Source organism: Acipenser ruthenus, unplaced genomic scaffold, assembly GCF_902713425.1.
Source record: "Acipenser ruthenus unplaced genomic scaffold, fAciRut3.2 maternal haplotype, whole genome shotgun sequence".
Lineage (NCBI taxonomy): Eukaryota > Metazoa > Chordata > Actinopteri > Acipenseriformes > Acipenseridae > Acipenser > Acipenser ruthenus.
In genome coordinates, this window is record NW_026708551.1 from 1 (window position 1) to 22,500 (window position 22,500).

Below are 22,500 nucleotides of genomic sequence, written 5' to 3' on the forward strand. Positions count from 1 at the left end.
AAAACCTGAAAACTTCAAGCCCTACTTGTGTGTGTGTTCGGATCTACTTTTTCCGCAATACTGGTAATATTTAATTTATGCAATATTTAATTTATGCAAACTGCAGTTACTGACAGGCTTGGTAATTGAGGCAATACTGAATCTTTCAGTTAATTCTTATGAAAAAATAAATAAAAAATTGGTGTATGCTACAGCCGGTAGATGGTGTCAAGTATTAAAAAAAATACTATTTGCAAAATAGTATTTACTAATTTCTATTGATAATATATTTCTGGCAACCTATTTTATGTTTGTATTTTAAATACATTTGGAGACCACTATTGTCTTTTTAAATATTTTCCGTGACTATGTTGCCATCCTTGGCGTTCACTGTTAACCGAAAGGTTTGTGGTTTGAGCACAAACAGGAACTCTTTTTTATATTAAACTGGCCAGCCAGATTGCCTTCCCATGCGGACTTCTCAAGAGAGGCCAAGCTTCTAATTTCTCCACTTGTAAAGGGTGCGGTGGCCAAGTGGTAAGGTGTTTGGTCTCGTAACTTGAGGATCATGTCTTCAAACCCTGTCTGTAGCTTGTTGCTGTCTTTGAAACACTAATTTTTGCTTCTAGCTGAAATAAAAAATGTTAACGTGCATTTTGTATTTTAATTTAGAAAAAAAGGGGGCACTCGGATTTGAACCGGGGACCTCTTGATCTGCAGTCAAATGCTCTACCACTGAGCTATACCCCCGACTCACTAGCCTATTCCAGCTATGCCCTTTTCTGCCAAGCACAACCAACGGTGCCGAGCTGCAGTTTCAGAAATGCAACCTATCAATGGCTAGTTATTTTTTACCTTGTGTCCCGCAGCAATATTTTTCAACAAAACATTCAAGAAGTATTGTATAAGGTCCGTCAAGTAATAGAATAACACGTTGTTGTACATGTATCTCTTTGAAAACACTAAGCGAAATAGATAATAATCAGAAAATGCTTAACGTTTTTTATTTCAAGAAATTAAACTAAATACAAAATTTAGTGTTGAAAAAAAGAGAGAAGCTTTATGGTTTCTGAAGTACGTTCCCCAAAATGTTCTGAAAACAAGGACACCAAGTCCAAGATGCCACTGTAACACATTTTTGAGTGCAAGGGAAAATCGTATTTTTCTTGAATCGTACTTGTACTTGCTAGAACCAAAGTCATTGTATTTATCTTGCTCGACCGTATTATTACTTGTACTGTGATCCTTGAAATGTATTTTTGTTTACGACTGTAAGTCGCGCAGGATAAGGGCGGCTGCTAAGAAATAAATAAATACATAACTACATAAATACATAAATACATAAATAATAATAATAATAATAATAATAATAATAATAATAATAATAATAATAATAATAATAATAAATAAATAAATAAATAAATAAATAAATAAACAAAAACACAGCGTTAAATTAGGGGACTGCAAAAATGAAATGCGAGTTAAAAGTAGGATCGGGAATGAACAAATTACGTAATTTGTCAGCTCTGTTTGAAATAAAATTAAGGGGACCAGAATTAGGCTCAGGCAAGATATGAAGGTAAAAACAAAGATTGTTTTGTAATTAAAAGCTTTTTCTGAGTTTAAATATGAAACAGAATCAGCTCAATTTGTTTAAAGGGACTTCTCGTGATTAAAAATAAAACCTGAAAACTTCAAGCCCTACTTGTGTGTGTGTTCGGATCTACTTTTTCCGCAATACTGGTAATATTTAATTTATGCAATATTTAATTTATGCAAACTGCAGTTACTGACAGGCTTGGTAATTGAGGCAATACTGAATCTTTCAGTTAATTCTTATGAAAAAATAAATAAAAAATTGGTGTATGCTACTGCCGGTAGATGGTGTCAAGTATTAAAAAAAAAAAATACTATTTGCAAAATAGTATTTACTAATTTCTATTGATAATATATTTCTGGCAACCTATTTTATGTTTGTATTTTAAATACATTTGGAGACCACTGTTGTCTTTTTAAATGACTATGTTGCCATCCTTGGTGTTCACTGTTAACCGAAAGGTTTGTGGTTTGAGCTCAAACAGGAACTCTTTTTTATATTAAACTGGCCAGCCAGATTGCCTTCCCATGCGGACTTCTCAAGAGAGGCCAAGCTTCTAATTTCTCCACTTGTAAAGGGTGCGGTGGCCAAGTGGTAAGGTGTTTGGTCCCGTAACTTGAGGATCACGTCTTCAAACCCTGTCTGTAGCTCGTTGCTGTCTTTGAAACACTAATTTTTGCTTCTAGCTGAAATAAAAAATGTTAACGTGCATTTTGTATTTTAATTTAGAAAAAAAGGGGGCACTCGGATTTGAACCGGGGACCTCTTGATCTGCAGTCAAATGCTCTACCACTGAGCTATACCCCCGACTCACTAGCCTATTCCAGCTATGCCCTTTTCTGCCAAGCACAACCAACGGTGCCGAGCTGCAGTTTCAGAAATGCAACCTATCAATGGCTAGTTATTTTTTACCTTGTGTCCCGCAGCAATATTTTTCAACAAAACATTCAAGAAGTATTGTATAAGGTCCGTCAAGTAATAGAATAACACGTTGTTGTACATGTATCTCTTTGAAAACACTAAGCGAAATAGATAATAATCAGAAAATGCTTAACGTTTTTTATTTCAAGAAATTAAACTAAATACAAAATTTAGTGTTGAAAAAAAGAGAGAAGCTTTATGGTTTCTGAAGTACGTTCCCCAAAATGTTCTGAAAACAAGGACACCAAGTCCAAGATGCCACTGTAACACATTTTTGAGTGCAAGGGAAAATCGTATTTTTCTTGAATCGTACTTGTACTTGCTAGAACCAAAGTCATTGTATTTATCTTGCTCGACCGTATTATTACTTGTACTGTGATCCTTGAAATGTATTTTTGTTTACGACTGTAAGTCGCGCAGGATAAGGGCGGCTGCTAAGAAATAAATAAATACATAAATACATAAATACATAAATAATAATAATAATAATAATAATAATAATAATAATAATAATAATAATAATAATAATAATAATAATAATAAATAAATAAATAAATAAATAAACAAAAACACAGCGTTAAATTAGGGGACTGCAAAAATGAAATGCGAGTTAAAAGTAGGATCGGGAATGAACAAATTACGTAATTTGTCAGCTCTGTTTGAAATAAAATTAAGGGGACCAGAATTAGGCTCAGGCAAGATATGAAGGTAAAAACAAAGATTGTTTTGTAATTAAAAGCTTTTTCTGAGTTTAAATATGAAACAGAATCAGCTCAATTTGTTTAAAGGGACTTCTCGTGATTAAAAATAAAACCTGAAAACTTCAAGCCCTACTTGTGTGTGTGTTCGGATCTACTTTTTCCGCAATACTGGTAATATTTAATTTATGCAATATTTAATTTATGCAAACTGCAGTTACTGACAGGCTTGGTAATTGAGGCAATACTGAATCTTTCAGTTAATTCTTATGAAAAAATAAATAAAAAATTGGTGTATGCTACAGCCGGTAGATGGTGTCAAGTATTAAAAAAAATACTATTTGCAAAATAGTATTTACTAATTTCTATTGATAATATATTTCTGGCAACCTATTTTATGTTTGTATTTTAAATACATTTGGAGACCACTGTTGTCTTTTTAAATATTTTCCGTGACTATGTTGCCATCCTTGGCGTTCACTGTTAACCGAAAGGTTTGTGCTTTGAGTTCAAACAGGAACTCTTTTTTATATTAAACTGGCCAGCCAGATTGCCTTCCCAGGCGGCCTTCTCAAGAGAGGCCAAGCTTCTAATTTCTCCACTTGTAAAGGGTGCGGTGGCCAAGTGGTAAGGTGTTTGGTCTCGTAACTTGAGGATCATGTCTTCAAACCCTGTCTGTAGCTTGTTGCTGTCTTTGAAACACTAATTTTTGCTTCTAGCTGAAATAAAAAATGTTAACGTGCATTTTGTATTTTAATTTAGAAAAAAAGGGGGCACTCGGATTTGAACCGGGGACCTCTTGATCTGCAGTCAAATGCTCTACCACTGAGCTATACCCCCGACTCACTAGCCTATTCCAGCTATGCCCTTTTCTGCCAAGCACAACCAACGGTGCCGAGCTGCAGTTTCAGAAATGCAACCTATCAATGGCTAGTTATTTTTTACCTTGTGTCCCGCAGCAATATTTTTCAACAAAACATTCAAGAAGTATTGTATAAGGTCCGTCAAGTAATAGAATAACACGTTGTTGTACATGTATCTCTTTGAAAACACTAAGCGAAATAGATAATAATCAGAAAATGCTTAACGTTTTTTATTTCAAGAAATTAAACTAAATACAAAATTTAGTGTTGAAAAAAAGAGAGAAGCTTTATGGTTTCTGAAGTACGTTCCCCAAAATGTTCTGAAAACAAGGACACCAAGTCCAAGATGCCACTGTAACACATTTTTGAGTGCAAGGGAAAATCGTATTTTTCTTGAATCGTACTTGTACTTGCTAGAACCAAAGTCATTGTATTTATCTTGCTCGACCGTATTATTACTTGTACTGTGATCCTTGAAATGTATTTTTGTTTACGACTGTAAGTCGCGCAGGATAAGGGCGGCTGCTAAGAAATAAATAAATACATAAATACATAAATACATAAATAATAATAATAATAATAATAATAATAATAATAATAATAATAATAATAATAATAAATAAATAAATAAATAAATAAACAAAAACACAGCGTTAAATTAGGGGACTGCAAAAATGAAATGCGAGTTAAAAGTAGGATCGGGAATGAACAAATTACGTAATTTGTCAGCTCTGTTTGAAATAAAATTAAGGGGACCAGAATTAGGCTCAGGCAAGATATGAAGGTAAAAACAAAGATTGTTTTGTAATTAAAAGCTTTTTCTGAGTTTAAATATGAAACAGAATCAGCTCAATTTGTTTAAAGGGACTTCTCGTGATTAAAAATAAAACCTGAAAACTTCAAGCCCTACTTGTGTGTGTGTTCGGATCTACTTTTTCCGCAATACTGGTAATATTTAATTTATGCAATATTTAATTTATGCAAACTGCAGTTACTGACAGGCTTGGTAATTGAGGCAATACTGAATCTTTCAGTTAATTCTTATGAAAAAATAAATAAAAAATTGGTGTATGCTACTGCCGGTAGATGGTGTCAAGTATTAAAAAAAAAAAATACTATTTGCAAAATAGTATTTACTAATTTCTATTGATAATATATTTCTGGCAACCTATTTTATGTTTGTATTTTAAATACATTTGGAGACCACTGTTGTCTTTTTAAATGACTATGTTGCCATCCTTGGTGTTCACTGTTAACCGAAAGGTTTGTGGTTTGAGCTCAAACAGGAACTCTTTTTTATATTAAACTGGCCAGCCAGATTGCCTTCCCATGCGGACTTCTCAAGAGAGGCCAAGCTTCTAATTTCTCCACTTGTAAAGGGTGCGGTGGCCAAGTGGTAAGGTGTTTGGTCCCGTAACTTGAGGATCACGTCTTCAAACCCTGTCTGTAGCTCGTTGCTGTCTTTGAAACACTAATTTTTGCTTCTAGCTGAAATAAAAAATGTTAACGTGCATTTTGTATTTTAATTTAGAAAAAAAGGGGGCACTCGGATTTGAACCGGGGACCTCTTGATCTGCAGTCAAATGCTCTACCACTGAGCTATACCCCCGACTCACTAGCCTATTCCAGCTATGCCCTTTTCTGCCAAGCACAACCAACGGTGCCGAGCTGCAGTTTCAGAAATGCAACCTATCAATGGCTAGTTATTTTTTACCTTGTGTCCCGCAGCAATATTTTTCAACAAAACATTCAAGAAGTATTGTATAAGGTCCGTCAAGTAATAGAATAACACGTTGTTGTACATGTATCTCTTTGAAAACACTAAGCGAAATAGATAATAATCAGAAAATGCTTAACGTTTTTTATTTCAAGAAATTAAACTAAATACAAAATTTAGTGTTGAAAAAAAGAGAGAAGCTTTATGGTTTCTGAAGTACGTTCCCCAAAATGTTCTGAAAACAAGGACACCAAGTCCAAGATGCCACTGTAACACATTTTTGAGTGCAAGGGAAAATCGTATTTTTCTTGAATCGTACTTGTACTTGCTAGAACCAAAGTCATTGTATTTATCTTGCTCGACCGTATTATTACTTGTACTGTGATCCTTGAAATGTATTTTTGTTTACGACTGTAAGTCGCGCAGGATAAGGGCGGCTGCTAAGAAATAAATAAATACATAAATACATAAATACATAAATAATAATAATAATAATAATAATAATAATAATAATAATAATAATAATAATAATAATAATAATAATAATAATAATAAATAAATAAATAAATAAATAAACAAAAACACAGCGTTAAATTAGGGGACTGCAAAAATGAAATGCGAGTTAAAAGTAGGATCGGGAATGAACAAATTACGTAATTTGTCAGCTCTGTTTGAAATAAAATTAAGGGGACCAGAATTAGGCTCAGGCAAGATATGAAGGTAAAAACAAAGATTGTTTTGTAATTAAAAGCTTTTTCTGAGTTTAAATATGAAACAGAATCAGCTCAATTTGTTTAAAGGGACTTCTCGTGATTAAAAATAAAACCTGAAAACTTCAAGCCCTACTTGTGTGTGTGTTCGGATCTACTTTTTCCGCAATACTGGTAATATTTAATTTATGCAATATTTAATTTATGCAAACTGCAGTTACTGACAGGCTTGGTAATTGAGGCAATACTGAATCTTTCAGTTAATTCTTATGAAAAAATAAATAAAAAATTGGTGTATGCTACAGCCGGTAGATGGTGTCAAGTATTAAAAAAAATACTATTTGCAAAATAGTATTTACTAATTTCTATTGATAATATATTTCTGGCAACCTATTTTATGTTTGTATTTTAAATACATTTGGAGACCACTGTTGTCTTTTTAAATATTTTCCGTGACTATGTTGCCATCCTTGGCGTTCACTGTTAACCGAAAGGTTTGTGCTTTGAGTTCAAACAGGAACTCTTTTTTATATTAAACTGGCCAGCCAGATTGCCTTCCCAGGCGGCCTTCTCAAGAGAGGCCAAGCTTCTAATTTCTCCAGTTGTAAAGGGTGCGGTGGCCAAGTGGTAAGGTGTTTGGTCCCGTAACTTGAGGATCACGTCTTCAAACCCTGTCTGTAGCTCGTTGCTGTCTTTGAAACACTAATTTTTGCTTCTAGCTGAAATAAAAAATGTTAACGTGCATTTTGTATTTTAATTTAGAAAAAAAGGGGGCACTCGGATTTGAACCGGGGACCTCTTGATCTGCAGTCAAATGCTCTACCACTGAGCTATACCCCCGACTCACTAGCCTATTCCAGCTATGCCCTTTTCTGCCAAGCACAACCAACGGTGCCGAGCTGCAGTTTCAGAAATGCAACCTATCAATGGCTAGTTATTTTTTACCTTGTGTCCCGCAGCAATATTTTTCAACAAAACATTCAAGAAGTATTGTATAAGGTCCGTCAAGTAATAGAATAACACGTTGTTGTACATGTATCTCTTTGAAAACACTAAGCGAAATAGATAATAATCAGAAAATGCTTAACGTTTTTTATTTCAAGAAATTAAACTAAATACAAAATTTAGTGTTGAAAAAAAGAGAGAAGCTTTATGGTTTCTGAAGTACGTTCCCCAAAATGTTCTGAAAACAAGGACACCAAGTCCAAGATGCCACTGTAACACATTTTTGAGTGCAAGGGAAAATCGTATTTTTCTTGAATCGTACTTGTACTTGCTAGAACCAAAGTCATTGTATTTATCTTGCTCGACCGTATTATTACTTGTACTGTGATCCTTGAAATGTATTTTTGTTTACGACTGTAAGTCGCGCAGGATAAGGGCGGCTGCTAAGAAATAAATAAATACATAACTACATAAATACATAAATACATAAATACATAAATAATAATAATAATAATAATAATAATAATAATAATAATAATAATAATAATAATAAATAAATAAATAAATAAATAAATAAATAAACAAAAACACAGCGTTAAATTAGGGGACTGCAAAAATGAAATGCGAGTTAAAAGTAGGATCGGGAATGAACAAATTACGTAATTTGTCAGCTCTGTTTGAAATAAAATTAAGGGGACCAGAATTAGGCTCAGGCAAGATATGAAGGTAAAAACAAAGATTGTTTTGTAATTAAAAGCTTTTTCTGAGTTTAAATATGAAACAGAATCAGCTCAATTTGTTTAAAGGGACTTCTCGTGATTAAAAATAAAACCTGAAAACTTCAAGCCCTACTTGTGTGTGTGTTCGGATCTACTTTTTCCGCAATACTGGTAATATTTAATTTATGCAATATTTAATTTATGCAAACTGCAGTTACTGACAGGCTTGGTAATTGAGGCAATACTGAATCTTTCAGTTAATTCTTATGAAAAAATAAATAAAAAATTGGTGTATGCTACTGCCGGTAGATGGTGTCAAGTATTAAAAAAAAAAAATACTATTTGCAAAATAGTATTTACTAATTTCTATTGATAATATATTTCTGGCAACCTATTTTATGTTTGTATTTTAAATACATTTGGAGACCACTGTTGTCTTTTTAAATGACTATGTTGCCATCCTTGGTGTTCACTGTTAACCGAAAGGTTTGTGGTTTGAGCTCAAACAGGAACTCTTTTTTATATTAAACTGGCCAGCCAGATTGCCTTCCCATGCGGACTTCTCAAGAGAGGCCAAGCTTCTAATTTCTCCACTTGTAAAGGGTGCGGTGGCCAAGTGGTAAGGTGTTTGGTCCCGTAACTTGAGGATCACGTCTTCAAACCCTGTCTGTAGCTCGTTGCTGTCTTTGAAACACTAATTTTTGCTTCTAGCTGAAATAAAAAATGTTAACGTGCATTTTGTATTTTAATTTAGAAAAAAAGGGGGCACTCGGATTTGAACCGGGGACCTCTTGATCTGCAGTCAAATGCTCTACCACTGAGCTATACCCCCGACTCACTAGCCTATTCCAGCTATGCCCTTTTCTGCCAAGCACAACCAACGGTGCCGAGCTGCAGTTTCAGAAATGCAACCTATCAATGGCTAGTTATTTTTTACCTTGTGTCCCGCAGCAATATTTTTCAACAAAACATTCAAGAAGTATTGTATAAGGTCCGTCAAGTAATAGAATAACACGTTGTTGTACATGTATCTCTTTGAAAACACTAAGCGAAATAGATAATAATCAGAAAATGCTTAACGTTTTTTATTTCAAGAAATTAAACTAAATACAAAATTTAGTGTTGAAAAAAAGAGAGAAGCTTTATGGTTTCTGAAGTACGTTCCCCAAAATGTTCTGAAAACAAGGACACCAAGTCCAAGATACCACTGTAACACATTTTTGAGTGCAAGGGAAAATCGTATTTTTCTTGAATCGTACTTGTACTTGCTAGAACCAAAGTCATTGTATTTATCTTGCTCGACCGTATTATTACTTGTACTGTGATCCTTGAAATGTATTTTTGTTTACGACTGTAAGTCGCGCAGGATAAGGGCGGCTGCTAAGAAATAAATAAATACATAAATACATAAATACATAAATAATAATAATAATAATAATAATAATAATAATAATAATAATAAATAAATAAATAAATAAATAAATAAATAAACAAAAACACAGCGTTAAATTAGGGGACTGCAAAAATGAAATGCGAGTTAAAAGTAGGATCGGGAATGAACAAATTACGTAATTTGTCAGCTCTGTTTGAAATAAAATTAAGGGGACCAGAATTAGGCTCAGGCAAGATATGAAGGTAAAAACAAAGATTGTTTTGTAATTAAAAGCTTTTTCTGAGTTTAAATATGAAACAGAATCAGCTCAATTTGTTTAAAGGGACTTCTCGTGATTAAAAATAAAACCTGAAAACTTCAAGCCCTACTTGTGTGTGTGTTCGGATCTACTTTTTCCGCAATACTGGTAATATTTAATTTATGCAATATTTAATTTATGCAAACTGCAGTTACTGACAGGCTTGGTAATTGAGGCAATACTGAATCTTTCAGTTAATTCTTATGAAAAAATAAATAAAAAATTGGTGTATGCTACAGCCGGTAGATGGTGTCAAGTATTAAAAAAAATACTATTTGCAAAATAGTATTTACTAATTTCTATTGATAATATATTTCTGGCAACCTATTTTATGTTTGTATTTTAAATACATTTGGAGACCACTGTTGTCTTTTTAAATATTTTCCGTGACTATGTTGCCATCCTTGGCGTTCACTGTTAACCGAAAGGTTTGTGCTTTGAGTTCAAACAGGAACTCTTTTTTATATTAAACTGGCCAGCCAGATTGCCTTCCCAGGCGGCCTTCTCAAGAGAGGCCAAGCTTCTAATTTCTCCACTTGTAAAGGGTGCGGTGGCCAAGTGGTAAGGTGTTTGGTCTCGTAACTTGAGGATCATGTCTTCAAACCCTGTCTGTAGCTTGTTGCTGTCTTTGAAACACTAATTTTTGCTTCTAGCTGAAATAAAAAATGTTAACGTGCATTTTGTATTTTAATTTAGAAAAAAAGGGGGCACTCGGATTTGAACCGGGGACCTCTTGATCTGCAGTCAAATGCTCTACCACTGAGCTATACCCCCGACTCACTAGCCTATTCCAGCTATGCCCTTTTCTGCCAAGCACAACCAACGGTGCCGAGCTGCAGTTTCAGAAATGCAACCTATCAATGGCTAGTTATTTTTTACCTTGTGTCCCGCAGCAATATTTTTCAACAAAACATTCAAGAAGTATTGTATAAGGTCCGTCAAGTAATAGAATAACACGTTGTTGTACATGTATCTCTTTGAAAACACTAAGCGAAATAGATAATAATCAGAAAATGCTTAACGTTTTTTATTTCAAGAAATTAAACTAAATACAAAATTTAGTGTTGAAAAAAAGAGAGAAGCTTTATGGTTTCTGAAGTACGTTCCCCAAAATGTTCTGAAAACAAGGACACCAAGTCCAAGATGCCACTGTAACACATTTTTGAGTGCAAGGGAAAATCGTATTTTTCTTGAATCGTACTTGTACTTGCTAGAACCAAAGTCATTGTATTTATCTTGCTCGACCGTATTATTACTTGTACTGTGATCCTTGAAATGTATTTTTGTTTACGACTGTAAGTCGCGCAGGATAAGGGCGGCTGCTAAGAAATAAATAAATACATAAATACATAAATACATAAATAATAATAATAATAATAATAATAATAATAATAATAATAATAATAATAATAATAAATAAATAAATAAATAAATAAACAAAAACACAGCGTTAAATTAGGGGACTGCAAAAATGAAATGCGAGTTAAAAGTAGGATCGGGAATGAACAAATTACGTAATTTGTCAGCTCTGTTTGAAATAAAATTAAGGGGACCAGAATTAGGCTCAGGCAAGATATGAAGGTAAAAACAAAGATTGTTTTGTAATTAAAAGCTTTTTCTGAGTTTAAATATGAAACAGAATCAGCTCAATTTGTTTAAAGGGACTTCTCGTGATTAAAAATAAAACCTGAAAACTTCAAGCCCTACTTGTGTGTGTGTTCGGATCTACTTTTTCCGCAATACTGGTAATATTTAATTTATGCAATATTTAATTTATGCAAACTGCAGTTACTGACAGGCTTGGTAATTGAGGCAATACTGAATCTTTCAGTTAATTCTTATGAAAAAATAAATAAAAAATTGGTGTATGCTACTGCCGGTAGATGGTGTCAAGTATTAAAAAAAAAAAATACTATTTGCAAAATAGTATTTACTAATTTCTATTGATAATATATTTCTGGCAACCTATTTTATGTTTGTATTTTAAATACATTTGGAGACCACTGTTGTCTTTTTAAATGACTATGTTGCCATCCTTGGTGTTCACTGTTAACCGAAAGGTTTGTGGTTTGAGCTCAAACAGGAACTCTTTTTTATATTAAACTGGCCAGCCAGATTGCCTTCCCATGCGGACTTCTCAAGAGAGGCCAAGCTTCTAATTTCTCCACTTGTAAAGGGTGCGGTGGCCAAGTGGTAAGGTGTTTGGTCCCGTAACTTGAGGATCACGTCTTCAAACCCTGTCTGTAGCTCGTTGCTGTCTTTGAAACACTAATTTTTGCTTCTAGCTGAAATAAAAAATGTTAACGTGCATTTTGTATTTTAATTTAGAAAAAAAGGGGGCACTCGGATTTGAACCGGGGACCTCTTGATCTGCAGTCAAATGCTCTACCACTGAGCTATACCCCCGACTCACTAGCCTATTCCAGCTATGCCCTTTTCTGCCAAGCACAACCAACGGTGCCGAGCTGCAGTTTCAGAAATGCAACCTATCAATGGCTAGTTATTTTTTACCTTGTGTCCCGCAGCAATATTTTTCAACAAAACATTCAAGAAGTATTGTATAAGGTCCGTCAAGTAATAGAATAACACGTTGTTGTACATGTATCTCTTTGAAAACACTAAGCGAAATAGATAATAATCAGAAAATGCTTAACGTTTTTTATTTCAAGAAATTAAACTAAATACAAAATTTAGTGTTGAAAAAAAGAGAGAAGCTTTATGGTTTCTGAAGTACGTTCCCCAAAATGTTCTGAAAACAAGGACACCAAGTCCAAGATGCCACTGTAACACATTTTTGAGTGCAAGGGAAAATCGTATTTTTCTTGAATCGTACTTGTACTTGCTAGAACCAAAGTCATTGTATTTATCTTGCTCGACCGTATTATTACTTGTACTGTGATCCTTGAAATGTATTTTTGTTTACGACTGTAAGTCGCGCAGGATAAGGGCGGCTGCTAAGAAATAAATAAATACATAAATACATAAATACATAAATAATAATAATAATAATAATAATAATAATAATAATAATAATAATAATAATAATAATAATAATAATAATAATAAATAAATAAATAAATAAATAAACAAAAACACAGCGTTAAATTAGGGGACTGCAAAAATGAAATGCGAGTTAAAAGTAGGATCGGGAATGAACAAATTACGTAATTTGTCAGCTCTGTTTGAAATAAAATTAAGGGGACCAGAATTAGGCTCAGGCAAGATATGAAGGTAAAAACAAAGATTGTTTTGTAATTAAAAGCTTTTTCTGAGTTTAAATATGAAACAGAATCAGCTCAATTTGTTTAAAGGGACTTCTCGTGATTAAAAATAAAACCTGAAAACTTCAAGCCCTACTTGTGTGTGTGTTCGGATCTACTTTTTCCGCAATACTGGTAATATTTAATTTATGCAATATTTAATTTATGCAAACTGCAGTTACTGACAGGCTTGGTAATTGAGGCAATACTGAATCTTTCAGTTAATTCTTATGAAAAAATAAATAAAAAATTGGTGTATGCTACAGCCGGTAGATGGTGTCAAGTATTAAAAAAAATACTATTTGCAAAATAGTATTTACTAATTTCTATTGATAATATATTTCTGGCAACCTATTTTATGTTTGTATTTTAAATACATTTGGAGACCACTGTTGTCTTTTTAAATATTTTCCGTGACTATGTTGCCATCCTTGGCGTTCACTGTTAACCGAAAGGTTTGTGCTTTGAGTTCAAACAGGAACTCTTTTTTATATTAAACTGGCCAGCCAGATTGCCTTCCCAGGCGGCCTTCTCAAGAGAGGCCAAGCTTCTAATTTCTCCAGTTGTAAAGGGTGCGGTGGCCAAGTGGTAAGGTGTTTGGTCCCGTAACTTGAGGATCACGTCTTCAAACCCTGTCTGTAGCTCGTTGCTGTCTTTGAAACACTAATTTTTGCTTCTAGCTGAAATAAAAAATGTTAACGTGCATTTTGTATTTTAATTTAGAAAAAAAGGGGGCACTCGGATTTGAACCGGGGACCTCTTGATCTGCAGTCAAATGCTCTACCACTGAGCTATACCCCCGACTCACTAGCCTATTCCAGCTATGCCCTTTTCTGCCAAGCACAACCAACGGTGCCGAGCTGCAGTTTCAGAAATGCAACCTATCAATGGCTAGTTATTTTTTACCTTGTGTCCCGCAGCAATATTTTTCAACAAAACATTCAAGAAGTATTGTATAAGGTCCGTCAAGTAATAGAATAACACGTTGTTGTACATGTATCTCTTTGAAAACACTAAGCGAAATAGATAATAATCAGAAAATGCTTAACGTTTTTTATTTCAAGAAATTAAACTAAATACAAAATTTAGTGTTGAAAAAAAGAGAGAAGCTTTATGGTTTCTGAAGTACGTTCCCCAAAATGTTCTGAAAACAAGGACACCAAGTCCAAGATGCCACTGTAACACATTTTTGAGTGCAAGGGAAAATCGTATTTTTCTTGAATCGTACTTGTACTTGCTAGAACCAAAGTCATTGTATTTATCTTGCTCGACCGTATTATTACTTGTACTGTGATCCTTGAAATGTATTTTTGTTTACGACTGTAAGTCGCGCAGGATAAGGGCGGCTGCTAAGAAATAAATAAATACATAACTACATAAATACATAAATACATAAATACATAAATAATAATAATAATAATAATAATAATAATAATAATAATAATAATAATAATAATAAATAAATAAATAAATAAATAAATAAATAAACAAAAACACAGCGTTAAATTAGGGGACTGCAAAAATGAAATGCGAGTTAAAAGTAGGATCGGGAATGAACAAATTACGTAATTTGTCAGCTCTGTTTGAAATAAAATTAAGGGGACCAGAATTAGGCTCAGGCAAGATATGAAGGTAAAAACAAAGATTGTTTTGTAATTAAAAGCTTTTTCTGAGTTTAAATATGAAACAGAATCAGCTCAATTTGTTTAAAGGGACTTCTCGTGATTAAAAATAAAACCTGAAAACTTCAAGCCCTACTTGTGTGTGTGTTCGGATCTACTTTTTCCGCAATACTGGTAATATTTAATTTATGCAATATTTAATTTATGCAAACTGCAGTTACTGACAGGCTTGGTAATTGAGGCAATACTGAATCTTTCAGTTAATTCTTATGAAAAAATAAATAAAAAATTGGTGTATGCTACTGCCGGTAGATGGTGTCAAGTATTAAAAAAAAAAAATACTATTTGCAAAATAGTATTTACTAATTTCTATTGATAATATATTTCTGGCAACCTATTTTATGTTTGTATTTTAAATACATTTGGAGACCACTGTTGTCTTTTTAAATGACTATGTTGCCATCCTTGGTGTTCACTGTTAACCGAAAGGTTTGTGGTTTGAGCTCAAACAGGAACTCTTTTTTATATTAAACTGGCCAGCCAGATTGCCTTCCCATGCGGACTTCTCAAGAGAGGCCAAGCTTCTAATTTCTCCACTTGTAAAGGGTGCGGTGGCCAAGTGGTAAGGTGTTTGGTCCCGTAACTTGAGGATCACGTCTTCAAACCCTGTCTGTAGCTCGTTGCTGTCTTTGAAACACTAATTTTTGCTTCTAGCTGAAATAAAAAATGTTAACGTGCATTTTGTATTTTAATTTAGAAAAAAAGGGGGCACTCGGATTTGAACCGGGGACCTCTTGATCTGCAGTCAAATGCTCTACCACTGAGCTATACCCCCGACTCACTAGCCTATTCCAGCTATGCCCTTTTCTGCCAAGCACAACCAACGGTGCCGAGCTGCAGTTTCAGAAATGCAACCTATCAATGGCTAGTTATTTTTTACCTTGTGTCCCGCAGCAATATTTTTCAACAAAACATTCAAGAAGTATTGTATAAGGTCCGTCAAGTAATAGAATAACACGTTGTTGTACATGTATCTCTTTGAAAACACTAAGCGAAATAGATAATAATCAGAAAATGCTTAACGTTTTTTATTTCAAGAAATTAAACTAAATACAAAATTTAGTGTTGAAAAAAAGAGAGAAGCTTTATGGTTTCTGAAGTACGTTCCCCAAAATGTTCTGAAAACAAGGACACCAAGTCCAAGATACCACTGTAACACATTTTTGAGTGCAAGGGAAAATCGTATTTTTCTTGAATCGTACTTGTACTTGCTAGAACCAAAGTCATTGTATTTATCTTGCTCGACCGTATTATTACTTGTACTGTGATCCTTGAAATGTATTTTTGTTTACGACTGTAAGTCGCGCAGGATAAGGGCGGCTGCTAAGAAATAAATAAATACATAAATACATAAATACATAAATACATAAATAATAATAATAATAATAATAATAATAATAATAATAATAATAATAATAATAATAATAATAATAATAATAATAATAATAATAATAATAATAATAAATAAATAAATAAATAAACAAAAACACAGCGTTAAATTAGGGGACTGCAAAAATGAAATGCGAGTTAAAAGTAGGATCGGGAATGAACAAATTACGTAATTTGTCAGCTCTGTTTGAAATAAAATTAAGGGGACCAGAATTAGGCTCAGGCAAGATATGAAGGTAAAAACAAAGATTGTTTTGTAATTAAAAGCTTTTTCTGAGTTTAAATATGAAACAGAATCAGCTCAATTTGTTTAAAGGGACTTCTCGTGATTAAAAATAAAACCTGAAAACTTCAAGCCCTACTTGTGTGTGTGTTCGGATCTACTTTTTCCGCAATACTGGTAATATTTAATTTATGCAATATTTAATTTATGCAAACTGCAGTTACTGACAGGCTTGGTAATTGAGGCAATACTGAATCTTTCAGTTAATTCTTATGAAAAAATAAATAAAAAATTGGTGTATGCTACTGCCGGTAGATGGTGTCAAGTATTAAAAAAAAAAAATACTATTTGCAAAATAGTATTTACTAATTTCTATTGATAATATATTTCTGGCAACCTATTTTATGTTTGTATTTTAAATACATTTGGAGACCACTGTTGTCTTTTTAAATGACTATGTTGCCATCCTTGGTGTTCACTGTTAACCGAAAGGTTTGTGGTTTGAGCTCAAACAGGAACTCTTTTTTATATTAAACTGGCCAGCCAGATTGCCTTCCCAGGCGGCCTTCTCAAGAGAGGCCAAGCTTCTAATTTCTCCAGTTGTAAAGGGTGCGGTGGCCAAGTGGTAAGGTGTTTGGTCCCGTAACTTGAGGATCACGTCTTCAAACCCTGTCTGTAGCTCGTTGCTGTCTTTGAAACACTAATTTTTGCTTCTAGCTGAAATAAAAAATGTTAACGTGCATTTTGTATTTTAATTTAGAAAAAAAGGGGGCACTCGGATTTGAACCGGGGACCTCTTGATCTGCAGTCAAATGCTCTACCACTGAGCTATACCCCCGACTCACTAGCCTATTCCAGCTATGCCCTTTTCTGCCAAGCACAACCAACGGTGCCGAGCTGCAGTTTCAGAAATGCAACCTATCAATGGCTAGTTATTTTTTACCTTGTGTCCCGCAGCAATATTTTTCAACAAAACATTCAAGAAGTATTGTATAAGGTCCGTCAAGTAATAGAATAACACGTTGTTGTACATGTATCTCTTTGAAAACACTAAGCGAAATAGATAATAATCAGAAAATGCTTAACGTTTTTTATTTCAAGAAATTAAACTAAATACAAAATTTAGTGTTGAAAAAAAGAGAGAAGCTTTATGGTTTCTGAAGTACGTTCCCCAAAATGTTCTGAAAACAAGGACACCAAGTCCAAGATGCCACTGTAACACATTTTTGAGTGCAAGGGAAAATCGTATTTTTCTTGAATCGTACTTGTACTTGCTAGAACCAAAGTCATTGTATTTATCTTGCTCGACCGTATTATTACTTGTACTGTGATCCTTGAAATGTATTTTTGTTTACGACTGTAAGTCGCGCAGGATAAGGGCGGCTGCTAAGAAATAAATAAATACATAAATACATAAATACATAAATACATAAATAATAATAATAATAATAATAATAATAATAATAATAATAATAATAATAATAATAATAATAATAATAATAATAATAATAATAATAATAAATAAATAAATAAATAAATAAACAAAAACACAGCGTTAAATTAGGGGACTGCAAAAATGAAATGCGAGTTAAAAGTAGGATCGGGAATGAACAAATTACGTAATTTGTCAGCTCTGTTTGAAATAAAATTAAGGGGACCAGAATTAGGCTCAGGCAAGATATGAAGGTAAAAACAAAGATTGTTTTGTAATTAAAAGCTTTTTCTGAGTTTAAATATGAAACAGAATCAGCTCAATTTGTTTAAAGGGACTTCTCGTGATTAAAAATAAAACCTGAAAACTTCAAGCCCTACTTGTGTGTGTGTTCGGATCTACTTTTTCCGCAATACTGGTAATATTTAATTTATGCAATATTTAATTTATGCAAACTGCAGTTACTGACAGGCTTGGTAATTGAGGCAATACTGAATCTTTCAGTTAATTCTTATGAAAAAATAAATAAAAAATTGGTGTATGCTACTGCCGGTAGATGGTGTCAAGTATTAAAAAAAAAAAATACTATTTGCAAAATAGTATTTACTAATTTCTATTGATAATATATTTCTGGCAACCTATTTTATGTTTGTATTTTAAATACATTTGGAGACCACTGTTGTCTTTTTAAATGACTATGTTGCCATCCTTGGTGTTCACTGTTAACCGAAAGGTTTGTGGTTTGAGCTCAAACAGGAACTCTTTTTTATATTAAACTGGCCAGCCAGATTGCCTTCCCAGGCGGCCTTCTCAAGAGAGGCCAAGCTTCTAATTTCTCCAGTTGTAAAGGGTGCGGTGGCCAAGTGGTAAGGTGTTTGGTCCCGTAACTTGAGGATCACGTCTTCAAACCCTGTCTGTAGCTCGTTGCTGTCTTTGAAACACTAATTTTTGCTTCTAGCTGAAATAAAAAATGTTAACGTGCATTTTGTATTTTAATTTAGAAAAAAAGGGGGCACTCGGATTTGAACCGGGGACCTCTTGATCTGCAGTCAAATGCTCTACCACTGAGCTATACCCCCGACTCACTAGCCTATTCCAGCTATGCCCTTTTCTGCCAAGCACAACCAACGGTGCCGAGCTGCAGTTTCAGAAATGCAACCTATCAATGGCTAGTTATTTTTTACCTTGTGTCCCGCAGCAATATTTTTCAACAAAACATTCAAGAAGTATTGTATAAGGTCCGTCAAGTAATAGAATAACACGTTGTTGTACATGTATCTCTTTGAAAACACTAAGCGAAATAGATAATAATCAGAAAATGCTTAACGTTTTTTATTTCAAGAAATTAAACTAAATACAAAATTTAGTGTTGAAAAAAAGAGAGAAGCTTTATGGTTTCTGAAGTACGTTCCCCAAAATGTTCTGAAAACAAGGACACCAAGTCCAAGATGCCACTGTAACACATTTTTGAGTGCAAGGGAAAATCGTATTTTTCTTGAATCGTACTTGTACTTGCTAGAACCAAAGTCATTGTATTTATCTTGCTCGACCGTATTATTACTTGTACTGTGATCCTTGAAATGTATTTTTGTTTACGACTGTAAGTCGCGCAGGATAAGGGCGGCTGCTAAGAAATAAATAAATACATAAATACATAAATACATAAATACATAAATAATAATAATAATAATAATAATAATAATAATAATAATAATAATAATAATAATAATAATAATAATAATAAATAAATAAATAAATAAATAAACAAAAACACAGCGTTAAATTAGGGGACTGCAAAAATGAAATGCGAGTTAAAAGTAGGATCGGGAATGAACAAATTACGTAATTTGTCAGCTCTGTTTGAAATAAAATTAAGGGGACCAGAATTAGGCTCAGGCAAGATATGAAGGTAAAAACAAAGATTGTTTTGTAATTAAAAGCTTTTTCTGAGTTTAAATATGAAACAGAATCAGCTCAATTTGTTTAAAGGGACTTCTCGTGATTAAAAATAAAACCTGAAAACTTCAAGCCCTACTTGTGTGTGTGTTCGGATCTACTTTTTCCGCAATACTGGTAATATTTAATTTATGCAATATTTAATTTATGCAAACTGCAGTTACTGACAGGCTTGGTAATTGAGGCAATACTGAATCTTTCAGTTAATTCTTATGAAAAAATAAATAAAAAATTGGTGTATGCTACTGCCGGTAGATGGTGTCAAGTATTAAAAAAAAAAATACTATTTGCAAAATAGTATTTACTAATTTCTATTGATAATATATTTCTGGCAACCTATTTTATGTTTGTATTTTAAATACATTTGGAGACCACTGTTGTCTTTTTAAATGACTATGTTGCCATCCTTGGTGTTCACTGTTAACCGAAAGGTTTGTGGTTTGAGCTCAAACAGGAACTCTTTTTTATATTAAACTGGCCAGCCAGATTGCCTTCCCAGGCGGCCTTCTCAAGAGAGGCCAAGCTTCTAATTTCTCCAGTTGTAAAGGGTGCGGTGGCCAAGTGGTAAGGTGTTTGGTCCCGTAACTTGAGGATCACGTCTTCAAACCCTGTCTGTAGCTCGTTGCTGTCTTTGAAACACTAATTTTTGCTTCTAGCTGAAATAAAAAATGTTAACGTGCATTTTAATTTAGAAAAAAAGGGGGCACTCGGATTTGAACCGGGGACCTCTTGATCTGCAGTCAAATGCTCTACCACTGAGCTATACCCCCGACTCACTAGCCTATTCCAGCTATGCCCTTTTCTGCCAAGCACAACCAACGGTGCCGAGCTGCAGTTTCAGAAATGCAACCTATCAATGGCTAGTTATTTTTTACCTTGTGTCCCGCAGCAATATTTTTCAACAAAACATTCAAGAAGTATTGTATAAGGTCCGTCAAGTAATAGAATAACACGTTGTTGTACATGTATCTCTTTGAAAACACTAAGCGAAATAGATAATAATCAGAAAATGCTTAACGTTTTTTATTTCAAGAAATTAAACTAAATACAAAATTTAGTGTTGAAAAAAAGAGAGAAGCTTTATGGTTTCTGAAGTACGTTCCCCAAAATGTTCTGAAAACAAGGACACCAAGTCCAAGATGCCACTGTAACACATTTTTGAGTGCAAGGGAAAATCGTATTTTTCTTGAATCGTACTTGTACTTGCTAGAACCAAAGTCATTGTATTTATCTTGCTCGACCGTATTATTACTTGTACTGTGATCCTTGAAATGTATTTTTGTTTACGACTGTAAGTCGCGCAGGATAAGGGCGGCTGCTAAGAAATAAATAAATACATAAATACATAAATACATAAATAATAATAATAATAATAATAATAATAATAATAATAATAATAATAATAAATAAATAAATAAATAAATAAACAAAAACACAGCGTTAAATTAGGGGACTGCAAAAATGAAATGCGAGTTAAAAGTAGGATCGGGAATGAACAAATTACGTAATTTGTCAGCTCTGTTTGAAATAAAATTAAGGGGACCAGAATTAGGCTCAGGCAAGATATGAAGGTAAAAACAAAGATTGTTTTGTAATTAAAAGCTTTTTCTGAGTTTAAATATGAAACAGAATCAGCTCAATTTGTTTAAAGGGACTTCTCGTGATTAAAAATAAAACCTGAAAACTTCAAGCCCTACTTGTGTGTGTGTTCGGATCTACTTTTTCCGCAATACTGGTAATATTTAATTTATGCAATATTTAATTTATGCAAACTGCAGTTACTGACAGGCTTGGTAATTGAGGCAATACTGAATCTTTCAGTTAATTCTTATGAAAAAATAAATAAAAAATTGGTGTATGCTACTGCCGGTAGATGGTGTCAAGTATTAAAAAAAAAAAATACTATTTGCAAAATAGTATTTACTAATTTCTATTGATAATATATTTCTGGCAACCTATTTTATGTTTGTATTTTAAATACATTTGGAGACCACTGTTGTCTTTTTAAATGACTATGTTGCCATCCTTGGTGTTCACTGTTAACCGAAAGGTTTGTGGTTTGAGCTCAAACAGGAACTCTTTTTTATATTAAACTGGCCAGCCAGATTGCCTTCCCATGCGGACTTCTCAAGAGAGGCCAAGCTTCTAATTTCTCCACTTGTAAAGGGTGCGGTGGCCAAGTGGTAAGGTGTTTGGTCCCGTAACTTGAGGATCACGTCTTCAAACCCTGTCTGTAGCTTGTTGCTGTCTTTGAAACACTAATTTTTGCTTCTAGCTGAAATAAAAAATGTTAACGTGCATTTTGTATTTTAATTTAGAAAAAAAGGGGGCACTCGGATTTGAACCGGGGACCTCTTGATCTGCAGTCAAAAGCTCTACCACTGAGCTATACCCCCGACTCACTAGCCTATTCCAGCTATGCCCTTTTCTGCCAAGCACAACCAACGGTGCCGAGCTGCAGTTTCAGAAATGCAACCTATCAATGGCTAGTTATTTTTTACCTTGTGTCCCGCAGCAATATTTTTCAACAAAACATTCAAGAAGTATTGTATAAGGTCCGTCAAGTAATAGAATAACACGTTGTTGTACATGTATCTCTTTGAAAACACTAAGCGAAATAGATAATAATCAGAAAATGCTTAACGTTTTTTATTTCAAGAAATTAAACTAAATACAAAATTTAGTGTTGAAAAAAAGAGAGAAGCTTTATGGTTTCTG

The 22,500-nt window shown here is 33.5% G+C and overlaps 14 non-coding genes across 14 annotated transcripts; all 14 read right to left on the reverse strand.

Moving 5' to 3' along the window:
* Nucleotides 1-657: 657 nt before the first annotated feature.
* trnac-gca (transfer RNA cysteine (anticodon GCA)) lies at nt 658-729 on the reverse strand. The gene has a single exon. It is a non-coding gene; the product is annotated as a tRNA-Cys (tRNA).
* Nucleotides 730-2,311: 1,582 nt separating this feature from the next.
* On the reverse strand, nt 2,312-2,383 carry trnac-gca (transfer RNA cysteine (anticodon GCA)). The gene has a single exon. It is a non-coding gene; the product is annotated as a tRNA-Cys (tRNA).
* A 1,580-nt stretch (nt 2,384-3,963) lies between these two features.
* trnac-gca (transfer RNA cysteine (anticodon GCA)) lies at nt 3,964-4,035 on the reverse strand. Its single transcript has one exon. It is a non-coding gene; the product is annotated as a tRNA-Cys (tRNA).
* A 1,560-nt stretch (nt 4,036-5,595) lies between these two features.
* On the reverse strand, nt 5,596-5,667 carry trnac-gca (transfer RNA cysteine (anticodon GCA)). The gene has a single exon. It is a non-coding gene; the product is annotated as a tRNA-Cys (tRNA).
* A 1,586-nt stretch (nt 5,668-7,253) lies between these two features.
* trnac-gca (transfer RNA cysteine (anticodon GCA)) lies at nt 7,254-7,325 on the reverse strand. Its single transcript has one exon. It is a non-coding gene; the product is annotated as a tRNA-Cys (tRNA).
* A 1,584-nt stretch (nt 7,326-8,909) lies between these two features.
* On the reverse strand, nt 8,910-8,981 carry trnac-gca (transfer RNA cysteine (anticodon GCA)). The gene has a single exon. It is a non-coding gene; the product is annotated as a tRNA-Cys (tRNA).
* Nucleotides 8,982-10,542: 1,561 nt separating this feature from the next.
* trnac-gca (transfer RNA cysteine (anticodon GCA)) lies at nt 10,543-10,614 on the reverse strand. The gene has a single exon. It is a non-coding gene; the product is annotated as a tRNA-Cys (tRNA).
* Nucleotides 10,615-12,174: 1,560 nt separating this feature from the next.
* trnac-gca (transfer RNA cysteine (anticodon GCA)) lies at nt 12,175-12,246 on the reverse strand. Its single transcript has one exon. It is a non-coding gene; the product is annotated as a tRNA-Cys (tRNA).
* Nucleotides 12,247-13,829: 1,583 nt separating this feature from the next.
* trnac-gca (transfer RNA cysteine (anticodon GCA)) lies at nt 13,830-13,901 on the reverse strand. The gene has a single exon. It is a non-coding gene; the product is annotated as a tRNA-Cys (tRNA).
* Nucleotides 13,902-15,485: 1,584 nt separating this feature from the next.
* On the reverse strand, nt 15,486-15,557 carry trnac-gca (transfer RNA cysteine (anticodon GCA)). The gene has a single exon. It is a non-coding gene; the product is annotated as a tRNA-Cys (tRNA).
* Nucleotides 15,558-17,160: 1,603 nt separating this feature from the next.
* Nucleotides 17,161-17,232, reverse strand: trnac-gca (transfer RNA cysteine (anticodon GCA)). The gene has a single exon. It is a non-coding gene; the product is annotated as a tRNA-Cys (tRNA).
* A 1,601-nt stretch (nt 17,233-18,833) lies between these two features.
* Nucleotides 18,834-18,905, reverse strand: trnac-gca (transfer RNA cysteine (anticodon GCA)). Its single transcript has one exon. It is a non-coding gene; the product is annotated as a tRNA-Cys (tRNA).
* A 1,575-nt stretch (nt 18,906-20,480) lies between these two features.
* Nucleotides 20,481-20,552, reverse strand: trnac-gca (transfer RNA cysteine (anticodon GCA)). Its single transcript has one exon. It is a non-coding gene; the product is annotated as a tRNA-Cys (tRNA).
* Nucleotides 20,553-22,106: 1,554 nt separating this feature from the next.
* On the reverse strand, nt 22,107-22,178 carry trnac-gca (transfer RNA cysteine (anticodon GCA)). Its single transcript has one exon. It is a non-coding gene; the product is annotated as a tRNA-Cys (tRNA).
* Between the last annotated feature and the right edge of the window lie 322 nt (nt 22,179-22,500).